General features: G+C 46.9%; 1 protein-coding gene across 1 annotated transcript in view; it reads right to left on the minus strand.

The window, feature by feature from the left end:
• The window catches only part of cep112 (centrosomal protein 112), a 698524-nt gene that overhangs the window by 29305 nt on the left and 654985 nt on the right, over nt 1-14234 (minus strand). The window contains exon 28 of the transcript XR_005457964.1: nt 2753-2826. The gene's annotated coding sequence lies outside the window, so the exon portion shown is untranslated. The remainder of the gene's footprint in view (nt 1-2752; nt 2827-14234) is intronic.

A 14234-nucleotide genomic window follows, 5' to 3' on the forward strand; every position in this document is an offset into this window, starting at 1 on the left:
TTACTCGCCCCACTCCAGGTCCAGGCCCTACACTGCTGGGGAAATGTTGCTGACTCCTTCCCACACTGGGAAACGTTGGAAAAGTTCCATTGGGGGCCCTAAAAAGAGCCCAAAAGTCCATTCCTAGCGGGAGCTGCCGAACGTGCGACTTAGCTCCGCATAGCCGCAGCCAGAAGTCGTTGAAGCTGTTTTCCTGAGGGACGCTTGTGTGGAGATTTGACAGAAGCATTCAGAATCATTAGCAGTTTGGAAAGAATGGATCGGGAGCAACCGTTCCCGGTGGCAGAAAGGTTGAGAACCAGAGGACATCAATTTAAGGTGAATGGAAAAAGGACCAAAGCTGACAGGAGGAAAAACCTTTTTCTGCAGCAAGTGTTTAGGATCTGACTGCACTGCCTGAGACTGTGGCAGAGGTAGATTCAATTGTGGCTTTTAAAAGAGAATTGGGTAATTATCTAAAGGTAAATTAGTGGGACTATTACATAGAACATAGAACAGTACAGCACAGAACAGGCCCTTGATGTTGTGCCGAACAATGATCACCCCACTTAAACCCACGTAACCCGTATACCCGTAACACAACAATCCCCCCATTAACCTTACACTACGGGCAATTTATCATGGCCAATCCACCTAACCCGCACATCTTTGGACTGTGGGAGGAAACCGGAGCACCCGGAGGAAACCCACGCGCACACGGGGAGGACGTGCAGACTCCACACAGACAGTGACCCAGCCTGGAATCGAACCTGGGAACCTGGAGCTGTGAAGCATTGATGCTAACCACCATGCTACCGTGAGGCCCCAAGACTATTGGGAAAGTGTAACTACCTGAGCTGCTTTGCACAGACACGATGGCCGAATGGCCTCCTGTGTTGCAACCATTCTGTAGAATAGAAACATAGAATGCCTATGGTACAGGAGGAGGCAATTCGGCCCATCGAGTCTGCACTGGCTCTCTGAAAGAGCACTCCACCCAAGCCCACTCTCCAGGCCATCCCCGCTACCCCACCCATCCCGCACACCTTTGGACACTAAGGGACAATTTAGCATGGCCAATCCACCTAAGCTGCACATCGTTGGACTGTGGGAGGAAACTGGAGCATCCGGAGGAAACCCACGCAGACACGGGGAGAACGTGCAAACTCCACACCCAAAGTCCCTGGCGCTGTGAAGAAGCTGTGCTAACCACTGTGTCACCCATTTAGAATTTTTCACCTCATTGGTTGTAAAGAACTTTGGAACATCCTGAGATTGTGAAAATCGCTAATATAAATGCTAGCTTTTCTTTGTTTCCATATATCCAGGGTGTGGCTGCCAACCATAATTTGGCTTCAGAGGAGCAAGCAGCTGCAGTTGAAGCCTTATAACTCCCACTCAGTGTGGATAATGTGTCTGTGTTGTGATTAGAAGGATGGGAACAATTGCTCATGCTTTCGATCAAGTTGTGCTTCTCATGGTGATTCTCATGAGGAACGTCTGGTACTTGTTCTTTGTTTTGCTATGAGTTACAGTGATCAAGTAGAGACTATTCTCTGGGGTAAGGTGGGGTGAGGTGATGGAGAGGTATTTTAAGGTTTTTTTTTGGGGGGGGGGGGTGTCAAATTGGACTCGTAAAGAATGCTGCTAGTGGAAAATAGGAACTGTCAAGTCTTTGTGATAAACTTGATAACCTGATACCTGAACGGTACCTCTGATATTATTATTATTCAGCCAGCCAGCCGATTGCATCTGGAGAGACAGACATGTCGCTGCAAGTTGGGAGTTTTTGTAATCAAACCCCAGGTAACCCTGGAAGGCAATGCCACATGAAGAGGTGACGTTGGTGGAAAAGCAGCGAGAATCGCACCAGTGTTCCACTTTAGTTGGTCAAATTACAAAAGTACACACTGTACACTTTTTTTTTTTTAAATTTAGAATATCCAATTCATTTTTTCCAATTAAGGGGCAATTTAGCGTGGCCAATTCACCTACCCTGCACATCTTTGGGTTGTGGGGGCGAAACCCACGCAAACACGGGGAGAATGTGCAAACTCCACACAGACAGTGACCCAGAGCCGGGATCGAATCTGGGACCTCAGCGCCGTGAGGCAGCAATGCTAACCACTGTGCCACCGTGCTGCCCTCTGTACACTTTTTTAAAAAATGGCAAGGCTAGTCTTTATTGCCCATCTCCAGAACCCTTGAGGTGTTGGCGAGCCTTCATCGTGAACTTCTGCAGTCTGTGGATGGTTCCAGGAATTTGACTGTGTGGCAAAAAAGCAACAACTGATAGACATCTGTTCAAGTCAGGATGTGTTTGTCATTGTCCTTGAGCTAGTGCGTTTGGGGGAGGCTCTGTTGAAGACACTTTGGCAAGTTGCTGTGGTGCATCTTGTAGATGGTACACACGGCTACCATGGTAATCTTATGGTAGAGTGAGGGGATGTCTAAATCAGTGGGTGGTATTGTTTTATTGGATGGGATCAAGCTTCTTACGCGTTGTTGATGCTGAACCTATTCAGGTAAGTGGAGAGTACTCCTTCACACCCCTGACTTGTGCGTTATTGGCGGTGGCTGGGTGGGTGGAGAGAGGCGGGGGGGGGGATATTTGGGGTTTGGCTCTGATAATATAATTGAAAATCAAGGGGAGATTGTTCGACCAGCTCTTGATGATGATCAGTGTCTGGCACCTAGGTGAATGTGATTTTCCCTTTAGATATGTGCTTACAGGGTGAATATGCACTCCGCAATGTGCAATCACAAACTCTACCTGCAGACTCCTCAGTAACTTGAGCTGGAGACTCTTCAGCATGTGATAGTTTTCTGAGGTCCTGAGACACCTGACTGAACAAAAAATATACACATTAGCAACCTGTTCCTCAAAACATTCATTGCAAAACCCTTATCCTTGATTACAGTTCCTCCTATAGGATAGCCAAGAAGACCTCTACAACCTCCTGCAGCCCTGTTCTCCACTTAAACCATCCACTGACCCTGCTTTCCATTTGTAACCCTATCCTTCTGCACAGCCTCTAGAGACTTGAGCTCATAATCTACATTGGCAGCTCAGTGCAATACTGAGGGAATGCTGCACATCAAAGATGCTGCTTTTCAGATGCAATGTTAAACTGTCGCCTCGTCTATCCTCTTGGGTGAATGAAGAAGATGCAACAATGTTATTTCAAAGAAAAGCAGGGCTGTTTGACCTGCTATTCTGGTCAATATTGATCGCTCAACTAACATCAATTAAAAAAAACAACAGATTCTATGATTCTCTACGAAATGCAGGCAAATGGGGGTCAGCTTATATGGGGTTTTTGGTTGGCATGGACCAGTTTAGGCTGAAGGGCTTGTCTCCGTGCTGTAGATTCTATGATTCTTTACGATTACCTGGCCTCACATTGCTGTTCTTGTGTGCTTGCTGTCTGCAAATTGGCTGCAATGTTTCTACAACAATGACTATGCTTCAGAAGTATTTCTGAGGTTGTAAAGTGTTTTGGGATGACCTGTGCTTATGAAACGCGCTGTAGAAATGCAAGTTCTTTCTTTCCTTTCTGTTTCATCTCTATACCGCAGAATTCTCATCTGAAACCCCCTCTGCCCTGTACTCTCTCTTCCTGCCATTAAAACCTTCTTTCATTCATGGATTCAGTTGTATCCCCTAAATTATATCCCAGGTCCAACTCAGGGTCTTCTACCCTCCTTGAAAAGCACTTAAAGAGCAAGTTGTTGTTTGTACAATGGCAGGTCCAGTGTTCTCGGGTGATGTGTTGGTGCAATTTTGATATATAATAGTAAGTTTTTACGGTGGATGTCATTGAGCTTGCTGGTGTATGTTGTGGGGTTGTTGGCATGTGCTGATCCGTTTTTTGGTTTGTTTTGTGTTTATTGATCAATGTTAATATATCGGCGGGATTCCTGGTGTATATCAATGGGTTAGCGGACTTTTAGCTAAGTTAGAGTTTTCTGGGATATGTTGGGTGAATTTGTTGGTGTATATTGGGGGAGCACAGTAGCACAGTGGTTAGCACTGTTGTTTCACAGCGCCAGGGTCCCAGGTTCGATTCGCGGCTTGGGTCACTATCTGTGCAGAGTCTGCACGTTCTCCCCGTGTCTGCGTGGGTTTTCTCCGGGTGCTCTGGTTTCCTCCCACAAGTCCCGAAAGACGTGCTGTTAAGTGAATTGGACATTCTGAATTCTCCCTCCGTATACCCGAACAGGCACCGGAGTGTGGCGACTAAGGGATTCTCACAGTAACTTCATTGCAGTGTTAATGTAAGCCTAAAGATTATTATTATTGTAAATGAGGAGGATGTTGGGAGAGAGGATTGTAAAGTGGCTGGTCGTGATGCTCTAGCTATCTGCCTTTCAATTTCATATTAAGAAAAAAATGTATCCAAAACTCCTAAATGTCCATGAAATGATTATGCTACACAAACAGGGAGAGAGATGGTTTGAAATGATGTGAATAATATTGGCAGTCTGATCCATCTCGGAGCAGTTTTATCTAAGGTAAGAGTTGGCATTGGTGGCAATGGGGAGAGAGGGTGTGGCAGTGGTGGGGGAAGTGTTGGGAGGGGGTAGCCGACATGCCTGGCAATTAAGTGAAGACACTTTGGCTGGAGTTGTGTCCGGACTCTTGTTTGAAAGCCATTGATCAGTTTCTCTGTCAATTACTTTCCTGGTCATTCTTTCACCTTGAAGGTTAAACTGAGGCTCATTGCCTCTGACCGTAAACGACCTTTCCTTTTGAAGTGATTATCCCTTTATCTATGGTGCCGATGAGGATACTGTGGAATTTTGTGCCATAATACTGGAAATTGAAAGCTATAGGTATGAATACCTCTGCTAACTGCTGTATTTTTATATGTAAAAGAAGTGTTGCCTACGGTTGCATTAATATAACCAATAGGAGACAAAGAATAATTTTCTAATAATTACTAAAAAAAAGAAATGACAATAATTTAGCAGTAATGAGAGAACACATAAATACAGTTGTCAGACTCTCACCCGAGGCCCAATGGAAAGTAGCCTTTTAAGCCAAAAGAGATACAATTAAAGTGTAAAGAATAGGCCTTTGATGTTGGCCTGGAAGTGGGAGAAACACTCTCGGTCAAAAAAAAGGCTTTCTGTCCAGTAACTTTGGTTACAGACTGTTAATAAGATCACTTTGAAGGGCTGAGGATGTCTTGCTAATCTGCCAATGTAAAATGTTAATGTTGCTACACTGGGAAGAGCTCAAACGTTAAAGGTCATCGTGTTGCAGCTGTTATAAAGCAGTTCCTTTGGGATAAAACCCTTTATATTAGCACTGACTCAAGGCTAAAGGTTTTCTTTTAAGGTACTAGTAAAATTAATTGGTCCATCATTGAGCAGACCTCAATGCAAAGCATTTTAAAATTATATGAAGTTTCTTTTGCTCTTTGTAGATTTTCACCTCCACCCTGTTCCTCCCCTACAGCCCTACTGTTATATTCTTCACCAAAATTGAGAAGTTAGAGGACGGCCAGTTTACAGAGAACAAAGGTACATACAAATTATGTATTTTAGCTCATCTACTTCATCCTTCCGTAGAAATCTGCAATTTCTTCATTCTGGGACCTGAGTCATAATCAGGACCAAATGACTCACTCACCCTTGGTTTTATTTTCATTCAGTTGCTACTTTGAGTGGACAGGTTGGTGCAAGTGTAAATACTCGCACTGACTTTCTCTTACATGAGCATATGGCCTTTAACTCTTATTTCTGAGTCCAATTTCAAACAAAATAGCCACGTCACACAGCATAACATCATTTCCAGCACCAACACTTTACCATTGAGTTCAAGATTGAATAGTTGTTACGCACTGTGCTCCGTTACTATGCATTTACCAAGAACAAAAACTATCCTTTGCCTATATAAATAAGCTAGCAAAGGGCAGCACGGTGGCCTAGTGGTTAGCACAACCGCCTCACGGCGCTGAGGTCCCAGGTTCGATCCCGGCTCTGGGTCACTGTCCGTGTGGAGTTTGCACGTTCTCCCCGTGTCTGCGTGGGTTTCACCCCCACAACCCAAAAATGTGCAGAGTAGGTGGATTGGCCATGCTAAATTGCCCCTTAATTGGAAAAAATAATTGGCTAATCTAAATTTAAAAAAATAAATAAAAAATAAGCTAGCAGAGTCGGACTCTGATGAATAAATGACAATTTTTGACTTGTGGCTTGGGTGAGAGGTGACTGTTGGCAATGGCTTGTTTAATAATCAATCTCACAATCAACAAATAACTTGAAAGGAGCTGGGCCCTTACCAACAAATGCTAGTCTCTTATGTACTCCCGGTTCCCATTTTTGTATTGGAGAGACTGCAGAGAAGTTTTCTTCTCTGTTAAGAAAGGCCATCCAAAATGGAGAGGAGATGCACACGAGGTAAGTTTAGAGAAATCTAAGGGAGTCAGTGTTGCTCATCTGGCGACTAGAGCATTGTGTTCAAAGTGTGCTGTGCTTGTTCAATTCAAACTGTACCTGACTTTGGTGTGCTAGGGCATTGATAAGGAGCGATTGTATCACCGGCGAAGAGCACCCCCCTGGTAGGGTTCTGGACTAGCAAGTCGGCCGAGGAAAATGAATAGGTCTGCCCACCGGCCCTGTGTATATTCTTTGATCCTACATCGAAAAGACCCACACACCTTAACTGGACCCATCCAAATCACCAATCTGAGGAAGATCCTGGACTGGGCTTCATCACCAGCTTCACAGGATGTCCCTGAGTTGCCCAAAGTTAAAATTGAGGCACTTTCCTGTCGTCATCCTTTCCCTGCCCACACAGAGCCAGCCCTTATCTAACCCACAGAATCATCTCTGCATTCAGAGGAAGTGTGTCAAGGGGTGCAGTTCAGGCGAAATCTGTTTTTCCGGATGTTCGACCTCAGGAGAAAACACCCCAAATCAGTCACAAAACTCGCAGTTTAGAAAGGAACTAATGAGGGAAGGACAAAGAACCTGAAGGAAGGAAGGAAGAACAAAGGAACTTTTACAATCTCGATGAGGATACTGGAGTTTGTCCAATACATACATAGAACATAGAACATACAGTGCAGAAGGAGGCCATTCGGCCCATCGAGTCTGCACCGACCCACTTAAGCCCTCACTTCCACCCTATTCCCATAACCCAATAACCCCTCCTAATCTTTTTGGACACTAAGGGCAATTTAGCATGGTCAATCCACCTAACATGCCGTCTTTGGACTGTGGGAGGAAACCGGAGCACCCGGAGGAAACCCACACAGACACGGGGAGGACGTGTAGACGCCGCGCAGACAGTGACCCAGTGGGGAATCGAACTGGGACCCTGCCGCTGTGAAGCCACAGTGTTATCCACTTGTGCTACCGTGCTACCAATACCTTGTGGAGATATCGCGAATAGAAATTCTCCACCAAGGGCAGCACGGTGGCCTAGTGGTTAGCACAACCGCCTCACGGCGCTGAGGTCCCAGGTTCGATTCTGGGTCACTGTCCGTGTGGAGTTTGCACATTCTCCCCGTGTCTGCGTGGGTTTCGCCCCCACAACCCAAAAATGTGCAGAGTAGGTGGATTGGCCACACTAAATTGCCCCTTATTTGGAAAAAAATAATTGGGTAATCTAAATTTATATTAAAAAAAAAGAAATTCTCCACCATCTGGAGGTGTATTTGGCAGATCTCAGTGCCACATGGAAGGGTGGTGACAACAGAGAGTTGTTGCTTAAAGCCTTTGCTGGATCTTCTCTTCGATGGTGGCCTTTTGAGGAAGGTAGCTGCCAAGATATGGAAAGTGCTCAACAATTTCTAAAGTCTCTCCATCAATAATAAATAGTTGGAGGTGTAGATGCATGCCATGGGGAAGGGCTGGGAGAGGAGTTTGGCCTTGCTGATGTTGAGTGAGTGACCCTTGTGTGTGCAGAGTTAAGGAGATTGAGGGTGATCGGAATGTGGCTTGCAGTGTGGGCCACAACTGTATCCTGTAAGTAGTGGATATGCTGGAGAGTCACTTTAGTCTTGGCTCTGTTGAGATTGAAAAGTTTCCTGTCAAGTCAAAACTCAATTATAATCCCTCGTGGAAGTTGATCACAAATAAGTTCCACGTCCAGGCTGAGGTAGACGATGAAGAGACTTGATCAATCATACAGCCTTGCTTGACGCTTGTCGGAATACAAAGAGGGCTCAGTCTCCATTGCTGCCATACCATCATGAAGGAGTTTCAGGACACTAACAACTTTTATTCGACATCCAAGTCTCTCGAAGATTTTCCAAAGGTCTTTGACAGATCCATGTAGGTCATGCAGAGCACATTGTGTTGTTCCAGACACTTTTCTTGGATCTTCCGTAATGTAGGAAATCCGATGCGCAAATTGGCTGCTGCAAGGTCCCACAAACAGCAATGAAATAAACAATCAGATCGTCTGGTTACTAGGTGTTGAATAAGAAAGAAATGCTGGTCAGAACATTAGCAGAATTCCCCTGCACTTCTTCAAATAGTCCTGTGTGATCTTCTACATCCTTCTTCTGACACAGAAGCTAAAATACCACCGCTCAGCCGAGGTTTACAGCTATAACTGGGATCAAATGTACAGACAAGGTAAACTTGAAATGTTATTTAGTGCTGAAATAAATTGGTGGAACCAAGGGACATAAATGCAAACTGATGAAAAGTATATTTGAAGTGAGTCTTGGAGGAATGTCTTTGCTTAAAGTGGTAAACATTTACAAAGTATTACAAAGTAATTTGAAAACTAAAATGACTGATCTAGTAATCCAGAGACCTGGAATTATAGTCCAAAGTCAAGTTCAAATCCCACCACAGCAGCTGGGGAATTTTATTTTCCAATTAATTTTTTCCAATTAAGGGGCAATTTAGCGTGTCCAATCCACCTAGCCTGCACATCTTTGGGTTGTGGGGGTGAAATCCACACAAACACGGGGCGAATGTGCAAACTCCACACAGTGACCCAGAGCTGGGATTGAACCTGGGACCTTGGCGCTGTGAGGCAGCAATGCTAACCACTGTGCCACCGTGCTGCCCTGCAGCTGGGGAATTTAAACTCAATAAATTTGATGTTAAAATCTGGAAAAGAAAGCTGGTATCAGAGATGGCGACTATGAAACTGCCAAATTGCCATAAAATCCATCTGGTACACTAATGTCCTTTAAGGAAGGAGTTCTGCTGTCCGTTCCTGGTCTGTACTCCAGACTCTCAGCAAGGTGGTTGACTCTTTAACTGCCACTTAGTCGTATTCAAGAAGGTAGGTCACCATCACCTTCTCAAAGGCTATTAGGGATGAGCAGTAAATGGTGACCTTACTAACAACACCCAGATCCTGTGAATGCATTAAAATAAATTACAGCACAGAAAGAGGCAATTCAGGCCAACAGTCCTGTGTTTCACACGAGCCTTGTTCCAACCTTCCTCATCTCACCCGAGTAGTTTTTCTTTCTATCCCTTTAAGGGGCTGGTTTAGCTCACTGAGCTAAATCGCTGGCTTTTACAGCAGACCAAGCAGGCCAGCAGCACGGTTCGATTCCCGTACCAGCCTCCCCGGACAGGCACCAGAATGTGGCGACTAGGGGCTTTTCACAGTAACTTCATTGAAGCCTACTCATGACAATAAGCGATTTTCATTTCATTTCATTTCATTTCATTTCTCCCTCATGTGTTGAACTAGCTTCTGTTTAAATGCTATGCTATTCACCCTCTCGATTTCCACGGGCGCGATTCTCCCGAGTCACGAAGACTCGGGAAGCTGGCGTCAAAAACGGGCGGGTTTGACGCCAGCCTCCGCCGCCCCGACTGGGAACCGATTCAGCTCCCCGGTCGGGGCTAGCATCGCGCGGCCGTGAACTCCGGCATCGCGGGCTTAACGAAATTCGTTAAGCCCGCTAGCCAGAGTTAGCGATGGCTGACGCGTCAGATGACGTCAGCCGCGCATGCGCGGATTGGACGACTCCAACCCGCGTATGCGCGGATGATGTCATCGTGCTTGTGCATGAAACCCGCGCATGCGCGGGCCGTTATGCCCCGCAGAAGCCCCGCGGATGGATCCATCGGGGCGGCGGAGGGAGAAAGAGTGCGCGGGATAAGTACCCGCTGCCCGCGATCGGTGGGCACGTGGTACGGCCGTGCCAATCGGTGCCATGGTTCCCCAGATCGGGACTTTACGGCCGTTTTTACGAACGGTCAGACCAGGTGTGTTTTACGTTCATAAAAACGGCCGTAAAGGGCTTGGAAATCGGCCCATCGGCCAGGGGTGAATAGCTGCTCGCCGTAAAAAAACGGCGGGCAGCGATTCATGTCGGGAGGCGGGCGTGGGGGGGGGGGGAGAGAATAGCGGGACGGCGTCGGACCAGCGTGTCCGTAAAAATTTACGCCGCCCGCTATTCTCCGAATTTTCGTGAGCGCGGAGAATTGCGCCCCACATTCTTACCACCCTCTGGATGAAGAAGCTTCTCCTGAAATCCCTTTGGATTTATTAGTGGTTTTTTTTTTCTGAGTGGGTTTTGACGGGTGGGTAGTGAGTGACTTGAGTTGGAAACTCAGCCACTGAAATAAGGTTTGAGACATTTCTCCTCCTGACCAATAGGTTGGTATCAGGAGTGCTTTCCTCTATCTGATAGAGCTTTTGAGAAGGGGGACGTCTCTGCCGGAAAGAGCATAAGCCATCCTCTCTCCTGGATCTGAAGAATAGCTGAACTAAAATACCTATATGAGTCATTTCTGGCAATCTTCACCTCGTGAGAAGCTACAATGGCCTCCCCCACTCAGATCACACAGTTAGAGTTGCAGTCAGATGCACTGACATCAGGACCTATGAGAAAAGATTGTCTCTTCGGAGTGGGTGTCTTTCACAGTGCAGTACAACAAAGTGGCTTTCTGAGTAAATAACCAGGCTGCTGGTTTAACCAGGGTTAAAATCAACCCCTTAGATTAATCTGCCAGATAACATTGTGGAGAGCTCAAAATGCCGTTAGATGCTAAGGCTGGATGGTTGGACTATTAGAACATTGAATTTGATCCTTCTTGTTCCGATTGTGTTTTAGTAAGTTTTGTATTTTCTCCTCCTCCTGCTTGCTTTTATTGGATTCCCTCTGCAAACAGACCATTTTCTGACAGTCAATTAGTTGCTCGGCCTTTGTCAGTGCTGCACTGTAATGGGCCACGGGGAATGAGTCACTTTCTCTCTGATGTTCATTCCCTGTGGAGAGACCCTATTGTTCTGTTCGGCAGCTTTCCACTCCAGGATGGCCAAGCTTGTGAACTCGCCCATGTGAGGTCTCAGGGTCTCTAATCTATTCCTTTTTTTTTGCCAACCCTTCATTTGGAGATTCATTTATCTAGTGTCAATTTTCTTTTCCGCTCTACATTTTTATTTTTAAAATCAAAACTCTTTGGGCGCGATTTAACGGAATCATTTCAGTGTCATTTTCGGCGTGTTTGGCTGGGTGTTTCTTGACGGCCGTGTTGGCAAGATCATGGCCGGTATTCAACGGCAATTAGTGTCAAAATGAGCCCCCACAAGCTTCCCGCCATTACTGGCTGTCTTGCCGTCTGCTTTACCAGACTCGAGCCTCAGTATCTCGCCCCGAACAAGGGGGCGCTCCCTCACCACTCACTCCCAGTCAACACACAGGCATGGCAGCACGCATACCTGCTCCTTGCTTTGGGGGTGCCAACCTCGCCAGGCTTCCCGACGGTGTGAATAAGAGCCGGGCATCCTGATACCCCAGGGGAGTTGGAGGACCAGCAGCAGTATTAGCAGTGCTGCCTGGGAGGCAGTGGCAGTGACTGTCAGTGCAGGCAGCATGACCAGGAGGAGCAGCATCCAATGTCGGAAGAAGGCTAACGACCTCCATTGAACTGCAAGAGTACGTTACCACCTGTCTCCTGGCATCAGTTCGGCCTGCCACCCCTCAACATGGGCCTCATTCTAACGGGTCTCCGCATCAGTCTCAGGCCTCCTCACCGGCATCATCAGCCAGGACCTCAGTGGCTACTCGGGCATCTTGGGTCCAGCTCATAAAATCTGATGCCTGGGCATACAGGGCATCGGTGAACTCCCGGATGCACCTGTGGGCTGTAGATAATGAATTGCCACACAGGTCCCTACTCGAGCCCTGGAATGAATCAATGCCATAGAAGTTGAACGGCTGTGATGACCTTCATGGCCACCGGGAGTGAGTGTCTGCCTCCTCCACATGGTACCAAATCCATAATGACGTGACTAGGTGCCGCATTGTCTCTCTCCTGGGACGGAATCTTCTGCGGAACATGCTGTCCGTCATCTCACTGGAGGGCCAACGACGCCTGTACACCTTGGGGACGCTAGCCTCCCTCTCTGTGTTCCTCCTCAGCCTGATGGGCAGCGTTCAGGGTGTACGGTGGCCCCCTGCATATGGGGTTCTGCCTCCAGCCTGCATCGCCGTTGTTGCCTTCTCTGGTGTCTGACACCTGGGCTGCCAGCAGCACCGCCCCCCGATTCCATTCCAAAAAGGGATTCTCCGCTCGATCGCCGATTACAAAATTGGCGTCGGGAAACAGAGAATCTCGCCCCATTTTTGTATCTGTAAGGAATTGGAGAAGGAGACAGACCAACAATCAGTTAGGGCTTCATCCTGGGACCCTCAAATCCCCCAAGCCTCTCCCACCCTTAGGTGTCCCACCCTTTCTCGGAGTGCCATCTAGTGAGCCAGTTGTCTTGGCGAACCTTGCTCTGCACAGTCACACCCAGCCACATCAGGAGCCTCTAGACCCCAGACCGCTGCCGGGAAAGTTAGGGAGGCCGTGCTCAGGTGCCCTCCCCTAATCCACACACTCAGCCTTTGGCAGTGAGAGGGACCCCAGCACTGAAGCTCCGCTCTTAAGTGTTTGATTGTTGGTTTGTGGCTCTATGGTGCTGACACTTCTGGAGTTCAGGCAAACTGTTCAGCTATCAAAGGTTGATTGAAATGAAATCAATAATCAGCATCTGAGACATGGGTGTACCCTCAGGGAGGCACTTGAGAATGTTTTGTTTACTAAATGGTCAACAGTAACAAAGATTTGGAAATCAACCACATAACGCTCCATATATCACACTAACCATTAAACAGCAAGGAAACATCACCGTTCCATATTGTTACCAATACAAAGCTACATCAGCTCATCTTCACACAAAAAAACACTCAGTATCACCCCTCGCAGGCTCCTCAAAAGAAACGGAGGATACCATTGCAGGACAGGGGAGGGAATCTATGTGTGGAGCCAGAGGAAATGGGCAAGCTACTAAATGAATACTTTGCATCAGTATTCACCAAAGTGAAGGAATTGGTGGGTGTTGAGTCTGGAGAAGGGTGTGTAGATAGCCTGGGTCACATTGAGATCCAAAAAGACAAGGTGTTGGCCGTCTTGAAAAATATTAAGGTGGATAAGTCCCCAGGGCCGGATGGGATCTACCCCAGAATACTGAAGGAGGCTAGAGAGGAAATTGCTGAGGCCTGGACAGAAATCTTTGGATCCTCACTGTCTTCAGGTGATGTCCTGGAGCACTGGAGAATAGCCAATGTTGTTCCTTTGTTTAAGAAGGGGTAGCAAGGATAATCCAGCGAACTACAGGTCGGTGAACCTCATGTCAGTGGTAGAGAAATTACTGGAGATAATTCTTCGAGACAGGATCTACTCCCATTTGGAAGCAAATGGGGTCGTATTAGTGAGAGGCAGCACAGTTTTGTGAAGGGGAGGTCGGGTCTCACGAACATGATAAGAGTTTTTTGAGGAGGTCACAAAGATGATTGATTCAGGTAGGGCAGTGGATGTTGTCTATATGGACTTCAGTAAGGCCTTTGACAAGGTCCCTCATGGCAGACTGGTACAAAAGGTGAAGTCACACGGGATCAGAGGTGAGCTGGCAAGATGGATGCAGAACTGGCTCGGTCATAGAAGGCAGACAGTAGCAATGGAAGGGTACTTTTCTAATTGGAGGGCTGTGACAAGTGGTGTTCCGCAGGGATCAGTGCTGGGACCTTTACTGTTTGTAGTATATATAAACGATTTGGAGGAAAATGTAACTGGTCTGATTAGTAAGTTTGCAGACGACACAAAAGTTGGTGGAATTGCGGATAGCGATGAAGACTGTCAGAGGATGCAGCCAGATTTAGATCGTTTGGTGACTTGGGCGGAGAGATGGCAGACGGAGTTTAATCCGGACAAATGTGAGGTAATGCATTTTGGAAGGTCTAATACAGGTCGGGAATATACAGTGAATGGTA

Source organism: Scyliorhinus canicula, chromosome 18 (assembly GCF_902713615.1).
Source record: "Scyliorhinus canicula chromosome 18, sScyCan1.1, whole genome shotgun sequence".
In the NCBI taxonomy this organism is placed as follows: Eukaryota; Metazoa; Chordata; class Chondrichthyes; order Carcharhiniformes; family Scyliorhinidae; genus Scyliorhinus; species Scyliorhinus canicula.